This window comes from Falco punctatus (genome assembly GCF_963210335.1).
Source record: "Falco punctatus genome assembly, chromosome: 2".
Taxonomy (NCBI): Eukaryota; Metazoa; Chordata; class Aves; order Falconiformes; family Falconidae; genus Falco; species Falco punctatus.
In genome coordinates, this window is record NC_137581.1 from 92,035,064 (window position 1) to 92,057,121 (window position 22,058).

Genomic DNA, 22,058 nt, shown 5'->3' on the forward strand with positions numbered 1-22,058 from the left:
CTCCGGTGGAGGGTGCGGCAGCCCCTAGCTGGGCTCCATGGGGACCGCAGCCGCCGCCCGCCTCTGTCAAACCCGGCCGCCGTCGCCGCCGCCGCCGCCAGGGACGCGCCGCCCTGCCCTGCCCGGTACCGCGTCCCGCTCCCCCCCGCGCCGGGAGGGGCGGGGCGGGGCGAGGGGTGGGGGGCGGGGCCGGCCCACACTGGATCACGCCCACCACCGCTCGCTCCGCCCTCCCGCCGGCACGTCGCCCCCCCCACCCGCGCCCCCACGGAGCTCCGTGGGGGCGCGGGTGGGGGGGGCGACGTGCCGGGGAGGGATGCGTGGGGTAGGGCCCGCTGGGGGTCCCGCCGAGCCGCCGCAGCCTTTGCGGGCACAAGCCCGGCGCCCGGGAGGACGCTGCGGCAGGCAGCGCCATCCTTGATAAATCGGATGGATTTTTTGCTCCCCGCTTGCTTGAAGTTTTGACCTCGTCTCCTCTGCTGCTATCTCACATTTTCAAATTTTCTTTTTTTGTTTTTATTTCCCCCTCTTTAAAAAAAAAAATTCCCCCGTCTTTTCCACCCTTGATCTCCCTTGTCCCCGCTTTCCCATAAGACTCTGAATCTCCCAAGCCGCTCGACCACAGACTCTGGGCTTGAAAATGGTTTTGTCGAGGGCAAAAGAGTTTTTGGTAGGTTCCAAATCGCTATTACTGTTGCCAGCAGCTTATTGGAAGGTGCGGTGCATTAAACTAAATCTGTGGCTAGTATTACATAATATGCCCTCGAATGTACATAAAAGATGATTGTAATTCCATCTGGATTTCTGTTGATATTAGCAAACTGCTCGAGATTTCCTCTTGCGGTTTAATAGGCTTTTCAAAACCTTTGACTGGTGCTGGATCAAACAGATTATGATTTAAGAAAGGGTAAAGCACACGCACTCATGACATCGTAGGAATTAGTGAAAGAAGAAAAAAAAAATACTTAGTAGGTCATCTGCCTAATCCATCTTCTGAAGGAGAGTAGGAATGTCCCCCTTAGGATAATTTATGGGCATTTGTCTAGTTTTCTTTCAAATGCTCCAAATATGTGGCTTCCTCATCACCCATAGGAATTTAGGTCAAGCTGCCTGAGAATGAATTTTGTAGTATCTCGGGATTTAACATCCACTGCTGTTATTCCAAGGAGGGTTTTTTCTCCCAAACAGCACAACTGTGCGGTTGTACTCATTCATTTCTTTCTTGCCCATCAGCACGGAGAGATTTTGGCCATCACTTTGCCCAGGTTGACAGCCCAGGGACAAGCACAGCTGAGAAAATGTCATCTCTGTGCTCAGTGTCAGGACTTGTTAGGAGAGCCATGGAGAGAAAAACGGATTTTACACCACTCTGTAAACCCGTGGTTCACCTGTGCCCTGAATACTGCCAGAGCTCTGGTCTCACCATACCAAAAAGGGCATGGTAGAGCTGCAAAAAGTTTGGAGGAGGCAGCAGTGATGATCCATGGTTTGAAATGGCTTTCCAGTCAGGTTCCTGCAGCCTGGCAAGAGGCTCCTGGGGGCAGATGTGACAAATGTCCTGCAACTCTCGAGCGGCACAGAGCGTGAGCAGGCACTGCTGGCCCTGACTTCCAGCACAAGAAGCAAAGGCCATGAAATTAAGGTAACGGGCAGACGCTTCACGTGACCGTGCAGAGGTGTTTCTTCATACAAACACAACTGTGGAGCCCCTTGCCATCCGAGAGCTGGCAGCTGTTGTCATTTTGAGGGGAGAATGGATGAACTTACAGAACAGAAATCCACAGAGGGCAGCCAAATCACAGCTGGCTGAGGAAGGTCCTCCATCCCGAACGGTTCGTGACTGGGCTTGCTCTGTTCTTGCAATCTCCCCTGGGCCATTGATAGCTACCGTTTACCTGCCGGCAGTGAATACACCTCTCAGGTTTAATGACACATCTGGGTTAATTCCGTGCTGCCCACAGCATTCCTAATGCCCATATTGCATAGAATGGAGTACTAAAAGGGATGAGTGCTTTCTGGAAGGTACCAGGACAGTAAGGTAGAGGAATCTTGTAAGCAAGCAGAGAGGCAACTGGGAATGATGTCAGCCAAGTGGGCTGCTTGGGACAGTGGTCAGGAACGTGACGGGGAGGTGGTGACTCAAATGCACAAGAGCAAAACAGGTTTTAAAAGTTTTATTTAAGAGTGGAAAAAGGTTCTGGTTTGGAAGAATGGAGGGTTTACTGTTTCAGGACTGTCAGTTGTCACATGAGTGCTTGGATTACATTACCACTTTCTCAGCAAGAACTGGAAATGATGTTGTCAAATGTATTCGTTAAGGCATGTGTAGACCATGTGACATCATGTGTGGACTGGAATGTGTACAGATATCAAATCATGGGCCTGTTGTTTTATGCTCTTGGGAAGGAGCAGAGAGGATGACCTTGGTGCTGATGTCATAAGCTTTTAACAGTGTAAACTTGTAATTCAAAATTCAGTTTTTGAAGAAGCTGTCTGCTCATTTCAGTGAGAGAGTGGCAACACTGTACCAACGCACAGCACGTTGTGGAAGTTTTAAGTGTCAAAGCCCACTGGAAAAACCATCATTATGCATTGAGCCACTGAAGAGAGAGTCACTGGTTGCAAACAAGCTTCTCTCACCCTTCTAAAATGTGACAGAAATAATCAAATCTATCTGTGGCCTGGGGACAGTGACCTTAATTTAAAATCAATCAAAAATCCCTCTGTCAATGGCAACTGATTGCCCTGTTTGCATCTCAGGCTGATGCTCTCCCAGGCCTGCCATCGTCAGTGCTGTTACACAAGTGGGTAGCATTGTATCGCCTTCCTGTCTCCTCTCTTCCTCCATGTCTTTGAAGTTGAGATAGCCTGGCCTCAGACACTTCCCTGTGTTTCTGACAGAGGAATTTTGTCTGTGCATTAGTTTATAAATACTGTACAGGTGTGCCTTAGCATGACTGCTTTATCCATGCAGCTTCTCCATAATTTACCAGTTCAACAGTTTGTGTCACGATACAATGCCAGGAGGAAAACTTGCCCTGGTGAGGTGGCTTCACAATACAGGAGGCAAACTACACCAAGAACACAAATGAAGGAGCCCAAACTGTGTACGAGTGACTCATGGACATAACCCTTTATGGGACTGATCCCACATACTGTTTTCACAGTGTTTACGCAGGAAAACATGTTCAGGTAGATCAGGATAGTCACCATCTGCCTGTCAGGTCGCCCCATCTCCACCTGAATCTCAACACAGATCCAGGCATGTGGCGCTTATGAACTCCAATATAAGCTTTGTTCTAGAGCTGGGTGGCTAAGGTAACTAACTATATGGAGAGGATTTGCATGGACTTTGTGCATTGCCTGTGCTGATAAGCATACCAATGGGCTGTTACACTTCCTTTTGCGAAGCATGTAAAACAGTTGGCAGTACCATTTATCTTGCCCCATTACTTGATCTTGTAGAAACACTTTGATCCCGTGACAATACCATACAGTAGTAAAATTAGTGCTTCCAGGTGTGGTTATTAACATAGCAGTGCAGGGTGCATTGCAAGCTTTAAATTGGAATCACAAATTCCATATAAGCACCCACACTACAAACGCTGGATGGGGGGAACCGACAGATGGGTGCACACACACTATCTGTTGTGAACTTTCAGAGCACAGCAGGAGTGCTCATTGCACCCAAAAATGGGGGTTCTGAGCAGATGCAAGATTCACAGGGACAGAAGTAATTTTCAGTTTTTCCTTTAATAATATATAGGCAGTAGGAAGCCCGTGGCAAGTCTAAATTGAGTACTACGCAGCTTTAAAATTGTTTAAGGCATTATCTATTATAAGGAAGTTTATAAAGCTCCATCTCCATTATTTGAGTTTTCACGAGGTCATAATCCACTTGACCCTCGTGGTTTATTTCATCACTGTTGTCCCTCAGAGGAATTATAACCTTTACCATTACCACTTGCTAAATATATCAAGAGGTTTTAGTGATATTATCATAAATCACCAAGCTCAGCTTTTTTGCTTGTAATGTGACCATAGTACCTACTGATTTTTGATGCAGTGATTGTCAGCCTGATCTGGCTGTATTTTTAAAATTACTTTATAATAAGAGCACACTCTAACAGAGATGAACCTATTTTGGCTTTTCTTTTACATTAAAAAGTTACATTTTTCTGAGGTCATCTGAGCTTCAAGTGCTGGATTTTTAGGCAACGTTTCTGGCATACAAACATGAAAAATATGAACTCAAAGATATTGAAATCAAGCACGGTGTCTTCAGGTAACACCATTCTCACAATTGTTTCTCTTTTCAATGAAATGTGCAAGCATTCATTAGAAATTGTATTGTAATCTGATTATCCTGAAAGCAGTTATAGAGAAGAGCAAAGACATTACAGGTAAGTCAGGTACATTACTATGTGGCTTTTTAAAAGGATGAGCCATAGGGAAGCTAACGACAAGTGAGAATTTTGGATAACCGTAATGCATATAATTATATTGTTTTTTACAGTTCAGTCTGTTTTCCTGCAGAAAGAGGGGCCCATGTCAGCACTGCAAGAGATCTTTAAGAGAATTTGCCATAAAAAAGATGTGCTACTGAAGCCAATTTGCAGTTGCACTTAAAGATTGGCTAGGATCAGAAGCTGGCCTCAAAACCCTTTTGACAAGAGATACCTTGTAAAACAGTATCTGGGATCCAGTTGAGCAGGCTTCTGGCTCCAAGGCGGCTTTACCAGTGCTGTGAATCAGGCTTGCTTGGTGGAACTGCTGGGATTCAAAACTGCGTGAGATTCTGCAGCACCCGCTAAAGGAGTTTATCTGTCTGACACGGTATGGTGGGGCAGGTCTGGGCATACAATACCATTTCAGCTGGTGTGCAGAAAAATGAACCAAAAATATCTCATCTGATGAAAACTTGGATATCTGTCTTTGTGGAAGAGGAAGAGGAGTTGTCTGTCTTTATTCTACAGACCTTTCATCTGTGGCAGATGGGGGTATAGGGGTGCACTTCAGCATCCCCCACCGCCCCACCAACCCACAGACTTACATGTCTACAGTGTATTAATTTACATCTGAGCTAGTCACTCCTCAACCTTAATGGTCAGCGGAGAGAAATAGGCACTTCTAGGATGCAATTCGTTTGACCTTTCTTAGACATCTACTTTAGGAAGAGATAAATCACTCCCCCAAGTGCCTGTGTTTCTCTGTTGACCACAAAAGGACCAGAGAGTGATTAGTTCAGAGGCAGGTGCCTATATTGCAGGCTGTCCACATGCAATTAGGCAAATCTCAAACCAATTTTTCTACAATGCTGCTCTCAGATGGCTGTTGAAGTGCTTTACAAAGATTTTTATTTGCGTATCGCGAGCACATAAAATGACATGTTTTTCTCCTTTTACAGTCTTTATTTTTGAGAAGCGTTACATTAGCAGGGCCTGCATGTTGTGTTGGAGTTGATCATGTTAGTGCTGTGTTCAAAACTGTTTGCAGCTGCCTTCTGAGAAATTGACAATTTTTACACTATTTTACCCTGTGACTTTCGCCAAATACTTATCTGATATAATGTAAAGGTGGAAGAAGGGCATATTTTACACCAAGGAAATGAATACAGCACTAGAAACATCTCTCATCACTGTATATGACTGGAAAACAAGGCTGAATACACACATTTTTGGTTTTGTTTGATCACAGGGCAAGATTTTAAATACTATTAGTAATGAAAAATCTATGGCAGTGAGAGTCGCTGTACTGCCATAAGCCTGCTGAGCCCATGTACAGTACATCTCAGAAAAGGCCCAAGGCTCAGATGTCTATCTCTATGTTCTTGTATTCCCAACAAGCAGTGAATAATGCATTAGTTTTGCTTCAAGCATCCTATTTTGAATATGCTTTAGCCAGAATTATTAGCTTTCATGTAGTGTATATTGCTAACAGAGATCATACTCTGCCCATCTACTGCTGTCTCCAGAAGTGCCCTAGTACAGCACACAAAAAGGTTTCACTAGAAATTCTGCCAGTTGGTTGTCACCATGGGGTCCCCCAGTATGTCCGTATTACAGGGCCAGATCCAGCTGGAGTCAGTGGAAGTGTCCTTACGACCACCATGGGTCCTTGGCTCTGACCCAAAATATTTAATAAAGCAGGAGGAGGGAACCTTCTATATTACAGTGACCTGGGAGCACTCCTGCTTTCTGTCTTCATACTGCTCTGTGGAGACCAGCCCTGAGACCATCCGTCCCTTCGTCCAGGCACCCTGATGCATGTGTGTTGAGCTGTGTTGAGAACATCTGAAGCCATGTTATAAAAAGGAATCCCCTGGAGCTGTCCTGCACTTAGCCAAGGTGAGGATAGCCTGAGGAGAGCCTTTCTTAAACCCTCAGATCTTGATGAGGGCCACCAGCGACCCAGTACTGATGATGGTGCTAGTCATCAGCTGGGTGGGACCTGTGCGAGAAAGGGGTTGCACAGCTGAGTCCCGGGGTGAGACCATGCTCTTGGTTGCTGTAGAGCTGAACCATGCTCTCCTTCGGCAGCCGTGGTGGTCTAAAAAGAGAATTAGCTTGGGAAGAGTTATAAAGAGAGCATTATTTCATATAAAGGGTATAATTTCAAAAGAGTAGGCGTTTACACACACACACGTGTACACACATGCGTGCACACATCCCTGATTTAAGTTTCCACAGCTACCCTTGGTGCAATGCAGCCAGCTGTTAAATCCGAAATAGCAACGAGCGCACATCATACGCCCTCTGTATTACCATTTGAAAGGGACAGTTCCTTGGGAGGATGGGAATTTGACAGGATATGAATATGTCTGAGACTCTATTAGGCACTAATTCAGCAGGACTGGCTCAATGAGATGAAGAAGCAATGAGGAAGAGAGAATCTCTTCAAATTTGAGCTGATTGGTAATTTTGATGAAAGCCCTTTAGTCTCATTCAGTGACTGTTAATTACCTCTGGAAATTAACATTTATTTTTCTCTTCAGGAAATGTTGTTTGCCTGCCAATATGGAAAGATTAATTAAATTCTTCCATGGGTGAAGGTGAAAGTAGGGTCCTTGTGGTCAGTGCACATTTTGGCTGTGGGAAGCAGGGATATCATAACAAATGTGCTTCTGAAAAGAGTAATACAGCCCTTTCCTCTTGTGTTTTTGCAGGAAAATAAGTGTGTCCTTGTCCTTCTGGGGTGAGGTCGGCCTGTCAGGTGCTTTCAGAGGGGAAGTCTGCGTGTGGGAGAGCTGTGAAAGAGGGGAGAGAAAGGACAGTGATGACTAGAGTTAGACAGCTTGGAAGTAAATTAGCAGAAGCCTCTTGCTCCACCCGAGGAGAAATAATTAATAATTCAGGACAAAGGTATCTCTGCTTAAATCAAAGGGACACCCTCAGCTTAGACCCATCTATACAGAATATCACAAAACTTAATTGATTTTAAAAAAAGTGATAACTTGAACCTCACATTCACAAGCTCTTCATAAACACAACAGCTTCTCCTACCAGTTTTCTTTTATTTGATCTTGGCTCAGCCTCAAAAGCTGCTTTTGTCAGCACTAATGATGGCCCTTCTACTGCTCAAGAGTTTATTTCCAATATCCACTATTATGCCATTCACTCCTGCTGTGCAGAAGAAAAAAAAGGGAAGAAAGAGAGCACAATGTCCCAGGGAAGCTCCTGTGCATGGTTGGTATGGGCATTTGATTGAGTTCCTGATTTATAGCTGTCAAACAAGTGTCTGGGCGTAGTTGCTAAAAATCAGGCAACATCATAAAAGGAAAGGAATGCTCTGTTCCTTTTTTTTTTTCTTTTTTTTTCTGAAAGGAAGTCCTTGCATTAAGTTTTAATGATAGATTAAATAGATGGAAAGTCACTTGGAAGCCCAACGGGCAGAGATTTCAGGCTGCCTCTGTTATGCTCACAGGGAGGAAATGAGGCAGCTGAGAAGAAGCTCAGCATCAGGAAGGAGGCAGACAGGTCAAACGGACAGGCTTTCCAGAAGCGACCTAGCTGAGAGCAAACAAGCAGCTGCAGTCAATCAAAACCAGCAGGGCAGCCAGCTCCAGAGCTTGCTCCTGGTTTGCAGTGCAAGCCAAACCACCCCATGGGGAGCTGCTCCTCTGCTCCCACTTTCCATGCAGCACTGGAGCGGCAAGCTGGCATCACCAAGTGATCTTGCCAGGAGTATGGCAGCTGGACTGGCAGAAGGATGCCAGTCTGCACATCACCCTTCCCACCTGCAGAAGCAAACCCCTGCCACCACACACACACATCCAGCCCCTGCAAGGCTCACCTGGGTGGTGGACTGGGGACCTCAGAAAGGGGGTATCCAGAAAACCCAAGAATTTGGGGTCTGATCCTGGTCTCAGACTGGAATATTCTTCACACATCTTCCAGGATCAGCAACAGGCCAACAGGGCAATGAAAAATGCAGCCCTCGCTGCCTTGACTGGCTTTGATCAGAGGGAATCCTGCCTGACAGAGACGCGGGATATTATCCTGTAAGTTTACCTGGCAGCAACATTGAAGACTTTGAAGGCTCTGTTGTGGGTGAGAGACTAGGCCATTTTGGCTCTTCCCTGTTCCCTATACATACGGAAGGGGAGATAATACCTTGGCCTATTGGCAAATCTTGCACGGGTTACAGATTTTACCTCTAGTCTACTTTACAGTGTGCTTTGACATCGATATGGGAAAGCACAGCAAGCCAGCAGTGTTTGCTATATTTTGCATAAACTATAATATGAGGAGTTGCTGCCAGCCAATGGTGGCATATCTGGCTTGCAATAAATCTGGAGATTAGTAATTTAGAATCTGTTCAGCTGAATCCATACCGGGCAGGAGCATTAGAAATTTCGAAGACAGGCGGCAAGAAGCAAGCAGCGAGCAAAAGTGATACGAACAGAGAAGGTGGGATGGAAAGGAGTAAGAAATTCACAAGGGATACATCTGTTCAGTGGCCAGTCTGGAAAACCAAAGAAAAAGATTTTTCTACAGGTTCTAACCACCCTAGTCCCTTTTTTGTAGCTTTTAAATAATGTCACACGTGGAATAAATATATCATTTCCAAAGAAAAGCATGGAAAGTCTCAGCTATATTCTTATGAATGTTTTCTATTTCTTTCCCAGCTAAATCTGGTTACCAAGTTGGACTCAATTCTGCAAGCTGCTTCTTCAAAACTACATTTTTTGACAAATTTGTTATTTGCCAAAAACACTCTCCCAGCTTTATGGAAAAAAAAAAAAACCAACAACAACCAAACAAAACAAAAAAAAACCCAAACAAAATTCAATGGACTGGAAAGAGTCCAGTAGGCTTTGGTTCAGGCCTTGTAAAGCAGCAAACAAAGTTTCTGCATGTTTTAGGGGAGCATACGACTCCTCGGATCTCCACAGTCTCTGTGTAGAAGAAGAATGTTAAACACATGGACAAATACCTAGTTAGGTTTATTTCATATTCAGTTAAGAAGGCAAGCCAGATCTCCTTTAGCCTCTGGCACTGACGTCAGGCTGTCAACGTTATAGTCTCAAAACCTTTTTTCTCTTACACGGTAGACAACTGCAAGTGTCCCAAAGTACATTAAAAGGTAAGTAAATAACCCCATCAACAAAAGAAATGAATGCACATAAGTGAAATAGAGAACACTGAGGCTGCCTGAAATAATTCTGTCTTATTTGAACTTGCTTTTATCTTGTCTGCCTTCAACTAATCATATTATAGCAAATAGGAACATAGAGGTGCTGTGATAACAGCTCTCCTGGTGAATGCAGTTTTCGGGCTGATGAAGCTAAAATGCAGTGTTTGAAGTCTAATGGGACGCAAGAGAGAAAACAACTATTAGACATGTTAGATGAGCAATGTATCCAGTTCCTAAAAAATATTGGCTTGAATGCTGGTTTCTGAGACAGAAATATATATATATATTTGTGTAAAGATACACACATATATACAGGTGGCACAAAGCAAGATACATAGATATTGACATATGTATATATGTAAGTCAATGCTAGTACTGAAGAAATGTTTCAGGACTGAGTCAGAGATGCACATGCACATGTTTTAACATGTGCTTCTTGCTGCAAGTTTCTTCTCACTGTCCACAAGAGTTCACCATATTATTTGCCCGCTGTTTGCAATATTACCTGTTCTTCTTAAAACAGCTGCCATACTGTCTTCCTACAAAGCTCAGAGAGCGTTGGCCCCGCTCCAGCTGTTGGGATTCTGTGACAGCTCCTACAAGAGCAGTCAGTGCATAAGTAATGTTCAGAGCCTGGCACCCTGTGTCATCGTGATTCCACGAGACATTATTTTATGATGCAAACACACTCTGACCTCCATAGCATGCAATATATCAAACATGTATGCAAAAACAATCCCAGTAAGGGAGGAGGTAAATAAATTTGTTATGATTTTAATGATATGCATTTTAAATGTCACTTGTGTGCAGCAATTGGGGTCTGAAGAGAGTGACCTTTGCACAGTGCCCAAATTGTCCTGAGGCGTGATACTTCTCCATGCATTTATTACTGCCTTACGTGATAATGTGCAGCCGGTATGAGATAAGTCCATCATTTGTGGTAGGGACCTTTCTGGCTGAGACACACAATGAAGGCAAACTGGTGCAGACGTTTTGCCACAGGAATGCTGTGTGAGAAGCAAGGGATATTATTTGTTGAAACTCACTGGCCCTGACACAGGGACAAAGACATTGCCACCCAACGACTGCTCGCAGCTGAAATGCTTTGCTTGTGAGCACGGTGCTGCCCACTGCACTCCGCGCTGGGGGAGGCCAGCTGCACTGGGAGCAAGCCGTTTTGCAGCTCCTCCTGCCCACTTTACTCGGCACCTTGCAAAGGACTGGGCCTGCAACCCCAGCGCACATGTGTGCCCTCCCAACACACATGCACAGACATGGGTTGGGGGTCTCTGCCTGGAGAGCAGGGGACAAAGGGCTCCTGGGTCATAGCATGGCATACTGCCCTTCCCCTTGCTTCCCAGGCAAGCAGCGTGGTCTAGCCAAGGAGGGGTGATGGACCATGTTGTCCATCCATGCATGGGAACATCATCTTCTCCTTACCCCATCCTTGCTGCTGGATTCAGCTACAAGCCCTACAGCTTGTGAGGGTGCAAAGCACCATCTATTCTTAGGTGTACCCCCCCTGTCTGAATGGGGTTTGAGATATTTTACCTACTTAGCCAAACCAAGAAGGGAGGTTTTAACTAGTGAGATGTGGCCCCACTGGTCTTTTATTACCAACAGCAGTCCCATAGGCAGTCTTTTAGGCAGAGACGTAACCCACATGATAAGGCAGTCCCTCTGCTGTAACTGCAGCTGCAAAGGGGAAACAGAGCCATAGGCAGCTGCCTTCCACCTCCGGGGCATCCGCTGGTGGTGCTGACACTTTGAGTATGGCAGCTACCTACACCTCAGGCCTAAGGCCATAAGATATTATCTCTACAGCTAAAGCATTATAGTATGTGGTAACATCCAGTTGCAAGTAGGAAATATTAAAATACAGGGCTCTGTTTTGGCACAGAAGAATGTTGCAATAACATAGTTATGGGCAAAGTCTACCTTCCAACTGTGCCTTTGTAAGCGCTGCCATAAATACTGGACATTATGTGGCATCTGTTAGTTCATAAACAGTGTGATGCATCACCAGAAAGAGCAATGGCTTATACAGAGACATTTTTTCCCCCTCTTCAATATTTTTCCTTCAATATTTGTAACAAGTCAACGTTCAGAAAAGCTGAGGCTCCGGTGGATGCTGCCGGCGCTGCTGGCTGGTCTGACAGCAGGTGGTAAGGGTGGCAAGAAGACTGAAGGCTCCGCTTTGTCAAGGAAGACCCTCTCCAAGCTGGAAGGCCAACCATAGCAAGGGATATTCAGACAACCTCTGTATCTAGTCTGTTCTTGGGTTTATTGCTAGCAAGGCTGACAAGCATTGGGCAGATGGCTAATATTGTCTTTCACTATCAGTCTCTGTTGGATTCAGACCAATGATGTAAATATAAACAGCTCTGGCTCTCGGTCACCAAAGCCTCCTGCCATCAGCCCTCCCAGAGAGGTGTTATTTAAATGAACTAGGGAAGTGGGCATCAGTGAGTAAAACAAATCAATTTGCCACACAAACTGGAGAACGGGTCTCTTGAACTGAGTACTCGATTTTGCTGTTGCTAGCTCACATCCGAGGGGATTCAGTCCTGTGTTTACTACGTGCCTGGTGTTCAGTGGCTTTGCAGGGTGGGAGAGGTGTTGGAGTATTTGGGACAGTGTGTGTTTTAAGCCATCTGGCATGTTTGAGCCACATATGGAGCTCCTGCAACATTGAAATGTTGAATGATTGAAGCCCACACCTGGTGGTCTGCCCAAGCCTAGCGATATTTCCATGGTGTGAGTCCATTTCTGGGGCTGATTCCAGTGAATCTGGGGAAAATTCAAATAATCGATTAACAGCTTTGCGGTGCTTTGTGACACTTCTTTCCAGTGTGCCCATATGTGTGATTGACTGCCACCAGTTCTGCATTGTCCTTGCGTACCCAGGCTCTAATACATTCGGCACGCTACCATGGGGCATTAAAGCCTGGTACAGCTCAAGTAAGGGCAAATGTGTGAAGGTGCCTCACACTGCTTCCCCATGAGGAAGAGTCACTTGTGTGACATTATCATCCATGTCCTTCTTACCTGACCTGCCCACGCAGTGTTAGGAGGAGAGGGACTGGTCTTACCACTGGTACAAATCCATCATGGAGCAGCATGACTACATGTCATCTGAGGAACTGGTCCCAGAGGGACACCAGCCCCTGCCATAGTCCCACCCTGGGCACAGTGTATTCTCAGTGCATCATCCCTCCTCCTGGTACCTCACCTCCCTCATTGTATGCTTCTCCACATCCTCGTGGCTGATCTTTCCTGAGGACCAGCATCACCAGAAGCAAGCCTGGCCTTTTTTGGTCTGCGCTGACTATGTCAGTACATGTACCACTGGGGTCCACAAGACATTGGGAGTCTATATTAGGAACCCCACCAGGTTTTTTTTTTTCAATTTACAGAGTAGAAAAGAGAAATATCACAGAGTAGATGAGGAATGTGTTAAGTCAAAACATGGTACTTTTCCAGGAGTAACTGTTTAAAAGCTCAGCTTCTGGAAAATCTCCCATGCCAGGGTGGACAGACCCCATGGTATCTTCATTCCCAGCTGGGAGGAAGACCTTAAATCAGAGAATTACGTAGCATTAATAGGAGAAACAGGTCCTCTAACCTCCAGCAGTGCATTACATCTCAGGAACATTTACAGATAGGCAGCAGTCCTATACATCATCGGAGAGGTATTTAGCTTTCATGCCTTTCAAAAGCAGTTTTGCTTGTTTGTTTACAATGTCACATGTTTTAGGTCTTTCCTTTTGGGTTTGTTGGTTGTTTTACTGTACCAAATGGCAGTACATAGGGATGGAACGGTGCTGGCATTATTCTGGCTCTTACTACATCTGAAGCCAATATGCACCTGTTGTGAAGCAATGGCTTTGGGGAGGCAGGGGGGAAACAGAGCATCTACAGATTTCTGGATCATGCATTAAATATAATTTTTAAATACTATCATGGATTAATTCAATGCTGCTGTAGACAGACTGTGTTACAATGATCACTGAAAAAAGAAAGGAATAGTTCCTAGGGCGTAAACGAACAAGGAGACTGCTAAAAAAGAAAGTATGCAAATTATAGGGAGAGATATTCAATACTCTCATTTAAAATATTGAGTCTAGAAAGGGAGTCTAGTCTGGATGAGCGGGATATGTTTTCGTGCAATTCTGCATTTACAGGGTGCCAGGGAATATCTGGAATTCAGCCTCTGCTGCCTTTCAGAGGTAAAATAAATAAAGGCAAAATAAATAGAGTGAACACAATGAAACAAGGTTAACCGGTATCTAGACTTCTGGAAGGCTGGTATTTGGTTCATTTTTAAATCAGAAATTTCTAAAAGCATAGGCTTTTTTTTAAAAAGCCAGAGAATCCTTCTTCTCCCCTCTGGTGATTTTTCTCAACCACTTGCACTTTCGCTGTGCTGCTGGAGTAGCTGGGAGACAATTGGAGGTTATTTTTAGACTGACTCACTCTGTAAAGCTGACATTTGTAGGTTAGGCATACCAGTTGCTGACTGCTTCTTCTTCTGCATCTTCCTCAAATATTCCCCTTCTGAACAGTCGGACATCCCCCTCCTCCTTCCCTAGTTCTTTCCCTATAAGTATCAAAGTACTAAATCCATGTTGTGGCTGTCAACATTTTCTGTTGAGCTGAGTTCAAAGCATCATTTAAGAGGCACAGCCAGCTCATGTCCTCTGACGCAGCTGGAAAAACCCAATGCTTCTGCACCTCAGATCTGCTCCTAATGGAGCACAATGCGCCCAGCACCTGTGGGCCCTGCTGCTGGGTCAGATTCACATACCAGGGGTCCCCATAAAGTCCACACCAGCAGATCTCCTTCCCTGCTTGCTGTCTTCTCTGAGAAAACGGGCACCAAGAGGAATTTAGCTGCCTGCAGCCCATCTCCCCTCAGAGAAGAGAATGCCCAGGAGCACCATGCAATGTGGCCTGTGTTTCCAGGGCTTGCTTTTTGACATCCTTGTCCACTGAAGGTGAAAAAACCGAGCTATGTTTACAAGTGAAATTGTTGGTGTGTCCTGCCTCCAAGGATTTATCCGAGTGCAGGTGTGCAGGCACTCCTGGTGAGCACCATTGCAAAAGAGGCAGAAGCATATGGCACTCCATGGGCAGCATCCTGCAGGGGACCAAGGTGCAAATCTCTGGGATGGATTTGATTGCTGGCTCAGGGAGCAGGAGTAGTCCTGGTGTATAGCAGACTCCGCACTGCAGTTATTCACTGCTCTTAAGCCTTAGCATTTAGCAGCATGGCGAATTTAAATCACTGAGCTTTCAACTCTGAACTCTCTCAATCTGCTGGAGTTTACAGAAACACAAAGACCTTCTAAGCCCGAGGAGGAAAGATGGTTGCTAAAATCAGAATTCAACAGCAGATTAGATTATGAAACTGCCATTAACCTACTCTATATTATAATCTCAAATCCTTCTAATATATTTGGCATGCAGCAGTACAAACATTATTTTCCGCTTTAAATTAAGGCTGAACAGAAATCCCTTTCCCAGCCAACCTCTTTCTTTTCCTGTGCTTTTGGGGGACTAATTTTAAAACTAATATCTTCATGCAACTTGCAGCCTAAATAAATCCAGGCACATAATCTTTTAGGGCAAAATCCATTTTTTCCGGTAGAGACCACATGTGGGCCCCATGCCAGATAAAGTCTAGTGTGTAGTCTAGTGAAATCCATCCTTAGCCACCCCATGAAGACAGAGCTCTGCTGTCCTGCTCAGTGCAATGCTCCTACTGGGGTTTATGAACACAGGGGTGACCACAGAACTCCACAAAGCTCATGCTGAGTTACCAGGACAATTCACCTTTTTCTGCCCTGATAATGCATATTCCCACCGTGGTCCAATTAGGACAACCCCAAAATCTTCTTCCAAAGAGCTGGGGTGTGTGTGTGTGTGGAGACAAAACATGTGCTGATGGACCCACACCTCCGTAGCCCAACTGCACAAGCTGGCTAGGGAACACTTGGCTGGTCCTTTATACCAGCATCACACATATGTAACATAGAACTGGATTGCTCTATGAGAAAAGAAAGTGCTATTCTCATCCCACCAAAGAGAGAAGCTGGAGTGTGACTGAAGCCAGGACAGCTGGAGGCAGGGCTGCTGGGAGACCAGAACAGCTCAGGCAAGGACATGGTTTCAGTTTAAAGTCTTTGGAGGGAGGCGTTGCTGAGCAGGGTGACCAAAGAAAGGAACAGACAACAACCTAAAGCAAAACAAAACCCCCTACCACGTTCTTCTTTTCTTAGCTCTGTACCTTCTGCTGGGATAAGGTCACGTGAATGTGTTATTAGACTCTGTTTTAATGAGATTTCAATAGTCCTGACAATGTAGTGCTCTTGGTTGACATAGGAGAGCACGCTATGAGGGAAGCAGTGCATCACCCAGGTCAGTCAGTCCGTCTTGGTTCATGCTCGTAGAAGTCCAAAGTAGTTGTAGCTCTGCCATTTTGGAAATATTCCGGTTCAGCAGGCAGCGCTGTGCTGAAATCCGGGAGCATCTCCTGCTTTTGCATGCACTGGAGGGGAAACCTGAGCCCAGCGGTGGGAGGTGTGCTGCCTCTGTTCATTTCTCCAGCGGTTAGCAGGATTGTGCCTGTGTTTAATAAATGTACACCTGTTATTTTATTTCCCAGAAGTGTTCACCGTGGTGCTAGAGACCCCACGAGGGCACAAAAGCATCCTCTCCCTACAGCAGCAAAATATCACAAAGGTCATGTCGGTAGAGCCCCTCTCACCCATCACTATCTCCAGCTGCCCAGAAACAAACCTCCTGAAAATTCAGATCCTAAAAGCAGCTAAATGAAAATCAAAAGCAGAAATTAAGAAGGAAGGAAATGTGTTAACCAGTTAATTAACTGATTGATGTTGCTTAGTTGGTTCTCACCCTACAGGCAGCATCAGTTCAGCAAAATGTGCTTTCAAGAGAAATGATGCTAATTAAATACATGACAGAGTAGCCCAGGTAATAATTAGCAAGGGATGAAGTGACCGTTCATTGGGAATTTTTTTGTCAGGCCTGCACTGATTTGTATTTTTTGTTTGTCTGCCTGAACCTTGGGCTACCTAAAAAGATCTTCACTGAATGTAACATTCAGATCCCCCCAGTTTAAAAAGCAGCAGAAATACCAGATACAACCAGCATTCATTTTCTATTATGCAAATATAACTTCACAGTATGACACATCTGTAAAGCTTCATTTGGTTCCCCCCTGGCACAGTAAGCATCTGCAGCTTTAATGCCTTTGATATACTGTTTTTGATTAGATTAAAGATGATATTTATAGTAATTTCGGTAATGTCATTAGCTGTCACTGGAGTATCTTCCAATATTTTGTTTCCTCCATATGTTTTGCAGAAGGGATAATGAAATTTGACTGTCCTGCAGCTTGGGTGTAACAGCCTTGTTTGGGAGCAGGGTTACATGGGATCAGTCACTATTCATCAAGTGACAAGGGTGACGATGCAGTGGGCTCTGAAAGCTGTGCATGACAAGCCTGCCCTCTGTGCCGCCACCATGTCCTTCCTTCTCCATCCCTCCAGAGACAAGTTTGTCTTCCCTGTAGGTTGGCTGAAAACACGTTACTTGTTTGTGGGGTCAAGTCAGGAGGGACAGATGGAAGGACAGACAGACAGAAGGATAGGGCTTAAGAAGAGTGACCACAGATCACCAGTATGTTTAGCAGAGAGAGCGGAAAATCCTGGGGAATATGATGACAAGCAATAAATACTTTCAGTTTAACAGTTTAAACAAAGGTGGGGAATTATTTATAGTAGGACAGTGAGTGCTGGCCAAAGGTCAAGGAAAGGAAAACTTAGTTTAGACTTTTGAGGGGGGAAAGTACCTGGTATGTAGCACAGTTGCAGAGACCAGAGGCCGAGGCACATCTCTGTGGCCGTGCAAGATGAGAAAGACCATGGGTTGGGGTTGCATGGTGACAGCCCTGAGAGTGGGAGAGGGAAGCTGGGCACACGACCAAGAGATTTTCTCTTCTCTTTCTGATCCCAAGCCTCATCCTGCAGAGCACAGACACTTGCAGCTCTCCAGAGGCACTCCCACCTAGCTCTGTGTAGTTACTTGTGGGATTAAACACTCTGATTTTGGCATTGTTCCAGCCTGACTCACTTAAAGTCCCAAAGATGCTGTGTTACTTGGAAGAGTAAGTGCAGCGCTGGATTTCTGGTGGGCAGTGGGCACACTGGAGTTAAATTATTATTGCAGAATTCAATGTATAAATATTTGCTCCCCAAGAAGCGGGGAGTGAAAGAGTATGTGCGAGTGACTTTGTTTAAGTAAAAGAAGATTGCTTGACTTTGCATTAATCTTTCAGATTCATTTTGCAGGTAAAAAAAAAAAAAACCACCACGAAAACTCCGCAAATATCCCCCAAGAGCATTTAGAGGGACCGAAAAAGAAAAAATGAAAAAAGTGCAGATAATTTGGAGTATTGCGCTTAATGGTGCATTTCCATGTTGCGCTTGCTGAAGATCTGACCCACTTGACAGACAGCTGTAAGCAGAGAGGCGATACAGCCCCAGTGGGGAGGGCTGGGAGGAAGCGAGGCGGGGAGAGAGGTCCTGCCAGCCTCCAGAGCATCCCCGTGCCAGGCGCTGGGAGCACAGGGCACGCATGGCCCGGCGCCCTTCCCTGCTAGGGGCTAGAGTTGATGGACACGTCAGACTGACAGCAGGTGCAAGGGACCTGGGGATGGTGGCCCCCTGAGCATTCCTAGGGGGGTGGTCCCTTGATCATTTTAGCACCAAAACCCTAGAGTCATTATTGTTAGGAACTTGCTGTACCCCGTGGTTTAAGGTGAGGTTTGCCCCTAATGCAAACTGATGAAGTTTAAAAGGGCATGGTGTGAGCACATCACAAGGCACTATCAACCGCATTTGCAGATCCGGCCCTTGAATTCAGCTGGGGTGCTGCTCTGAGCTAAGAGCACTACTCTGGTCATAATAACTTTGTTTTCGCTCAAGGAAGAGAAGCTTGCCATGTGACTGTAACACAGGTTCTTCAAGCCAATTGACTTTCTCTGGCTTTACACCAGCTTAAGCTGAGAGCAAATCATTGCCTGATCAGTCTAATAACGGCTAGTGAGTCCTTTAAAGCAGCAGTTCCCTTGGGAACAGCATATATTTTGCAATCAAACCATATCCCAACACTAGATCTTTATACAAAGCTAAATAGGGCAACCAGCCCCTTCCTTTTTTTCCAAATACATTTTGCATTTATGAAAACGAAAATGTAATTTGAAAATGCAAAATTGCACTCTGGCTTAGAAACTGTCAAATACAGTTGTTTACTTTTCTGAAAATTACTCCTTCCTTCCAAATTCTGGTTCAAAAGATATGCAAACCACGCTTATAGATTTTCATATAGTCAACAATATGAAATATATTCATATCTGTGTATTTGACAATATAGTCATATTTTGCATATAGCTATTCCATTAACTTTGTGAATACTTCCACTTATCACCAAAGTTAATTTGTAGGAACGACAGTAATCCATCTATTTATCTAAGCTGTGTGTGTACATCCACAGCTGTCTCTTTTGCTGCTGGCTTCCCCCTTGCATTTATTCTTTTAAAGTGAAAATCTCCCAGGCACTTTCTACTCCTCCTTCTATTTTTACCACTGAAACACCTGTCCCAGGCTCATTCAGGTCTGGTTTGCCCTACTTTGGAAGTTTATTGCACCCCTACCCCATGGAAGCCCCTTCCTTCGGCTGGCTCAGCCCGGGTGGCGCAGGGGTCTTGGCTCAGGACCTGCCCGCACTCCTCACAAGAGGCGCCCAGCTCTGACTAGCCCATGGCTCCCCTAGGTCCTCCTGCATTCCCACTGCACAGGGGTACCATGAACTCCTCACGCTGAGTATTAGGGGGTTTAAAAGGAGCAATGTTGATTGTTTTCAGATCCTTCAGTTCTCTGTCCTGATTAACGTCTCATATGGAAGAAGTTTATGTAAAGCTGATGTTCACAGGCTCTGCAATATGCAATATGATTCTCCACCAAACAATTCTTGTCAACACCTATAGTCTGTTTCTTTGTTGGACTCTTGGTGAAAATTGTTGGAGCTCATGTTTTAATGTTCCCTCTTCCATTATTTATAATACACTGAGTTACAAGTGACAACTAACCAAAACATAGCTACAATTCTCGGTAGATCTTCTAATTTTCTGTATACTTTGAGCACGAAGTTTGCTCTTTCTAAATCACAGGATGCTTACCCTAACAATCTCAAAATGTAATTAAAACATAAAACAGGAAAATTTTATAGCTGTCCTCCAGATGTCCTGGAGATTTCCTCTAAGGAAAAAAGATGTAATCAGTTTCCGATGTCCTCACAGCTTTCTGCAGAGTTCACCCTTTCAAGCTGCCAGAATTTACTGTCTGCTGAAGGTACATGTTTTTGGGGAGAATATGGAGATGATCCTTTTAACCTTGCCTGTTACAGCCAACAGAGGCTACAAGCCACTTTCCTGGCAGTACAAGACGTTCCCAGCCGCCTCAGCTTTGTCTGCTATCAGCCACCCTCAGCTTTTCACCCCTCATCACGTTCCTCATTAGCTCATGTCACGGGCTGATTTATGACCGTCCCCTTCAGCAAGGATACCCCGTGTCTCCCCACCCCGTTGGGTAGCTGGCAGCGCATGAGGAATACCCAGGCTGATCCCTCTGGGATAGCCCTGTCACCTGCCACCAACTCATGTCTCCGTTTGAGATGCACCATGCCTCCTTCCCAGCCCTGCGGGCGGTGGGGCAGTGCTGGCCACCTGCCCTCTCGGCAAACTCACCAGAGGGCCACAGCTTCAGGGTTACCCTTTATTCCCCCACAGCAGGGTAAACCCGAGCCTTCTAGGAAGAACCAGCTCCCACCCCAGCAAGCTCGCTGCAGAAGAAGCTGAAGGCTGCGGCTCCGCTCCCACCAAGTTGCAGAGGACTTTTATAGCCCATAAGTCATAAGGAGAAAATGGGCCACCACATTCTCAACCCCAGCTTGTGTACGCTCCCATCATCTCACACATTATCTCCACCAGAGCTGCTCAAGAACCAGGATTTTGCCATTCAGGAATTCATGGCGCAGAGGGAGGGAATAGCACTGAGCCCTAGCAGGGAATGCCATGTCCTGCAGTGCCCCAGAAAATCCAGCTCTCCTCCAAAATAAATTGCAGAGCTGCCAAGACATCATGTTTTGGTCTGTTTAATTTCCTTTTTGTTTCCCCTTGCACACCAAAGAATATTTGTGTATGAAAACGGTAACACAAAAAAACATCAAAATGACCTGAGCTGGAATTGAGTCAAGATGGAAGGTTAAAATATTTTCTTGTCTGCCAACACTGGTATCAACATCGCTTTACAAAATATTCAGCTGAAACTGCATTTTGCCAGAGAACTGTTTGGTCAAAAGGGTATTTTTTACCCACCCCCACCCCCACCCCCCCAGTTGTTAGTTTAGTTTTGCTTTTTTTCTGAGTTCCAAAAAGCATGTGTGTGTTTGGGCTTACAATAATTTTGGGACGAGCTTCTCATTTGCATGCCACGCTGGGCAACAGCTGGCAGATGAGCAACTCAATTTGCACCTTGTGGTCTGCACACGATGCCGCTGCGACAGGATCGGCAGGACGTGCCCAGTGCCTCCGGCTCGGAGCGTGCTGGCTGAACCTGCAGCCTCTGAGCCTGGTTTTGGATCGTTGCCTCCAAATCCCCGGCCCCGCAGAAGCTCGGGGGACCTGTGGGCTTCCCTGGTAATTTCCTGATCATCCAAAATCAGGCTTCAGGGAGTGGGGGGTGAGGCGGGGGCGGGGAGCTGCAGCAAGCCACTCGTGCCTGTGCAGGCTTCGGCTAATTCTGGAGTTAACCTCTTTGCTTGGGCATCCTCATCGGCAAACCAAGGGATAACAACACACTTCAGAGGGGCGGTAGGGTGAGGATTAACTGTGATGCCATTTTGAAGCACTATATACATGCCAAATATTATAATCATCCTAAATGTGAGGCCGGGATAATCCATGTATTTTTGAAGCTCCAGAATCCTATTTGATTTCATCTGTTTTAATTAACAAATTTAATTTTGCATTATTAGGGAAAACAAGGATTAAAAAAATGGAGCCTGCGTATGCTTTATTACAAATTATTGTTATCAGCTGCCCCGCAGGACTCCAGTCGGCACTAAATATGAACAATGGTTAAATTACAGGGGTCAGGGAATGAGCACAATCAAAATGCAAACACTTTTCTTCTATGTGGAACGGGTAAGGGGAAAAAAAAAAGAGGAAGAATCCTTGGAACCTCCTTGGAGCCACTAGGACTGCAGAGAAGCATACCAAGTAAACTGTAAAACTGATTACTGGGCTCAAAAAGGCTAACATGCAATTTGTGTTCTTT

General features: G+C 45.4%; 1 protein-coding gene across 3 annotated transcripts in view; it reads right to left on the reverse strand.

Annotated features, from left to right (window-relative positions):
* RAI2 (retinoic acid induced 2) overlaps window positions 1-22,058 on the reverse strand; it is a 138,338-nt gene that overhangs the window by 47,688 nt on the left and 68,592 nt on the right. For all 3 annotated transcript variants that reach the window (XM_080377153.1, XM_080377154.1, XM_080377152.1), the window contains exon 1: window positions 1-22,058. This exon is cut by the window's right edge. The gene's annotated coding sequence lies outside the window, so the exon portion shown is untranslated.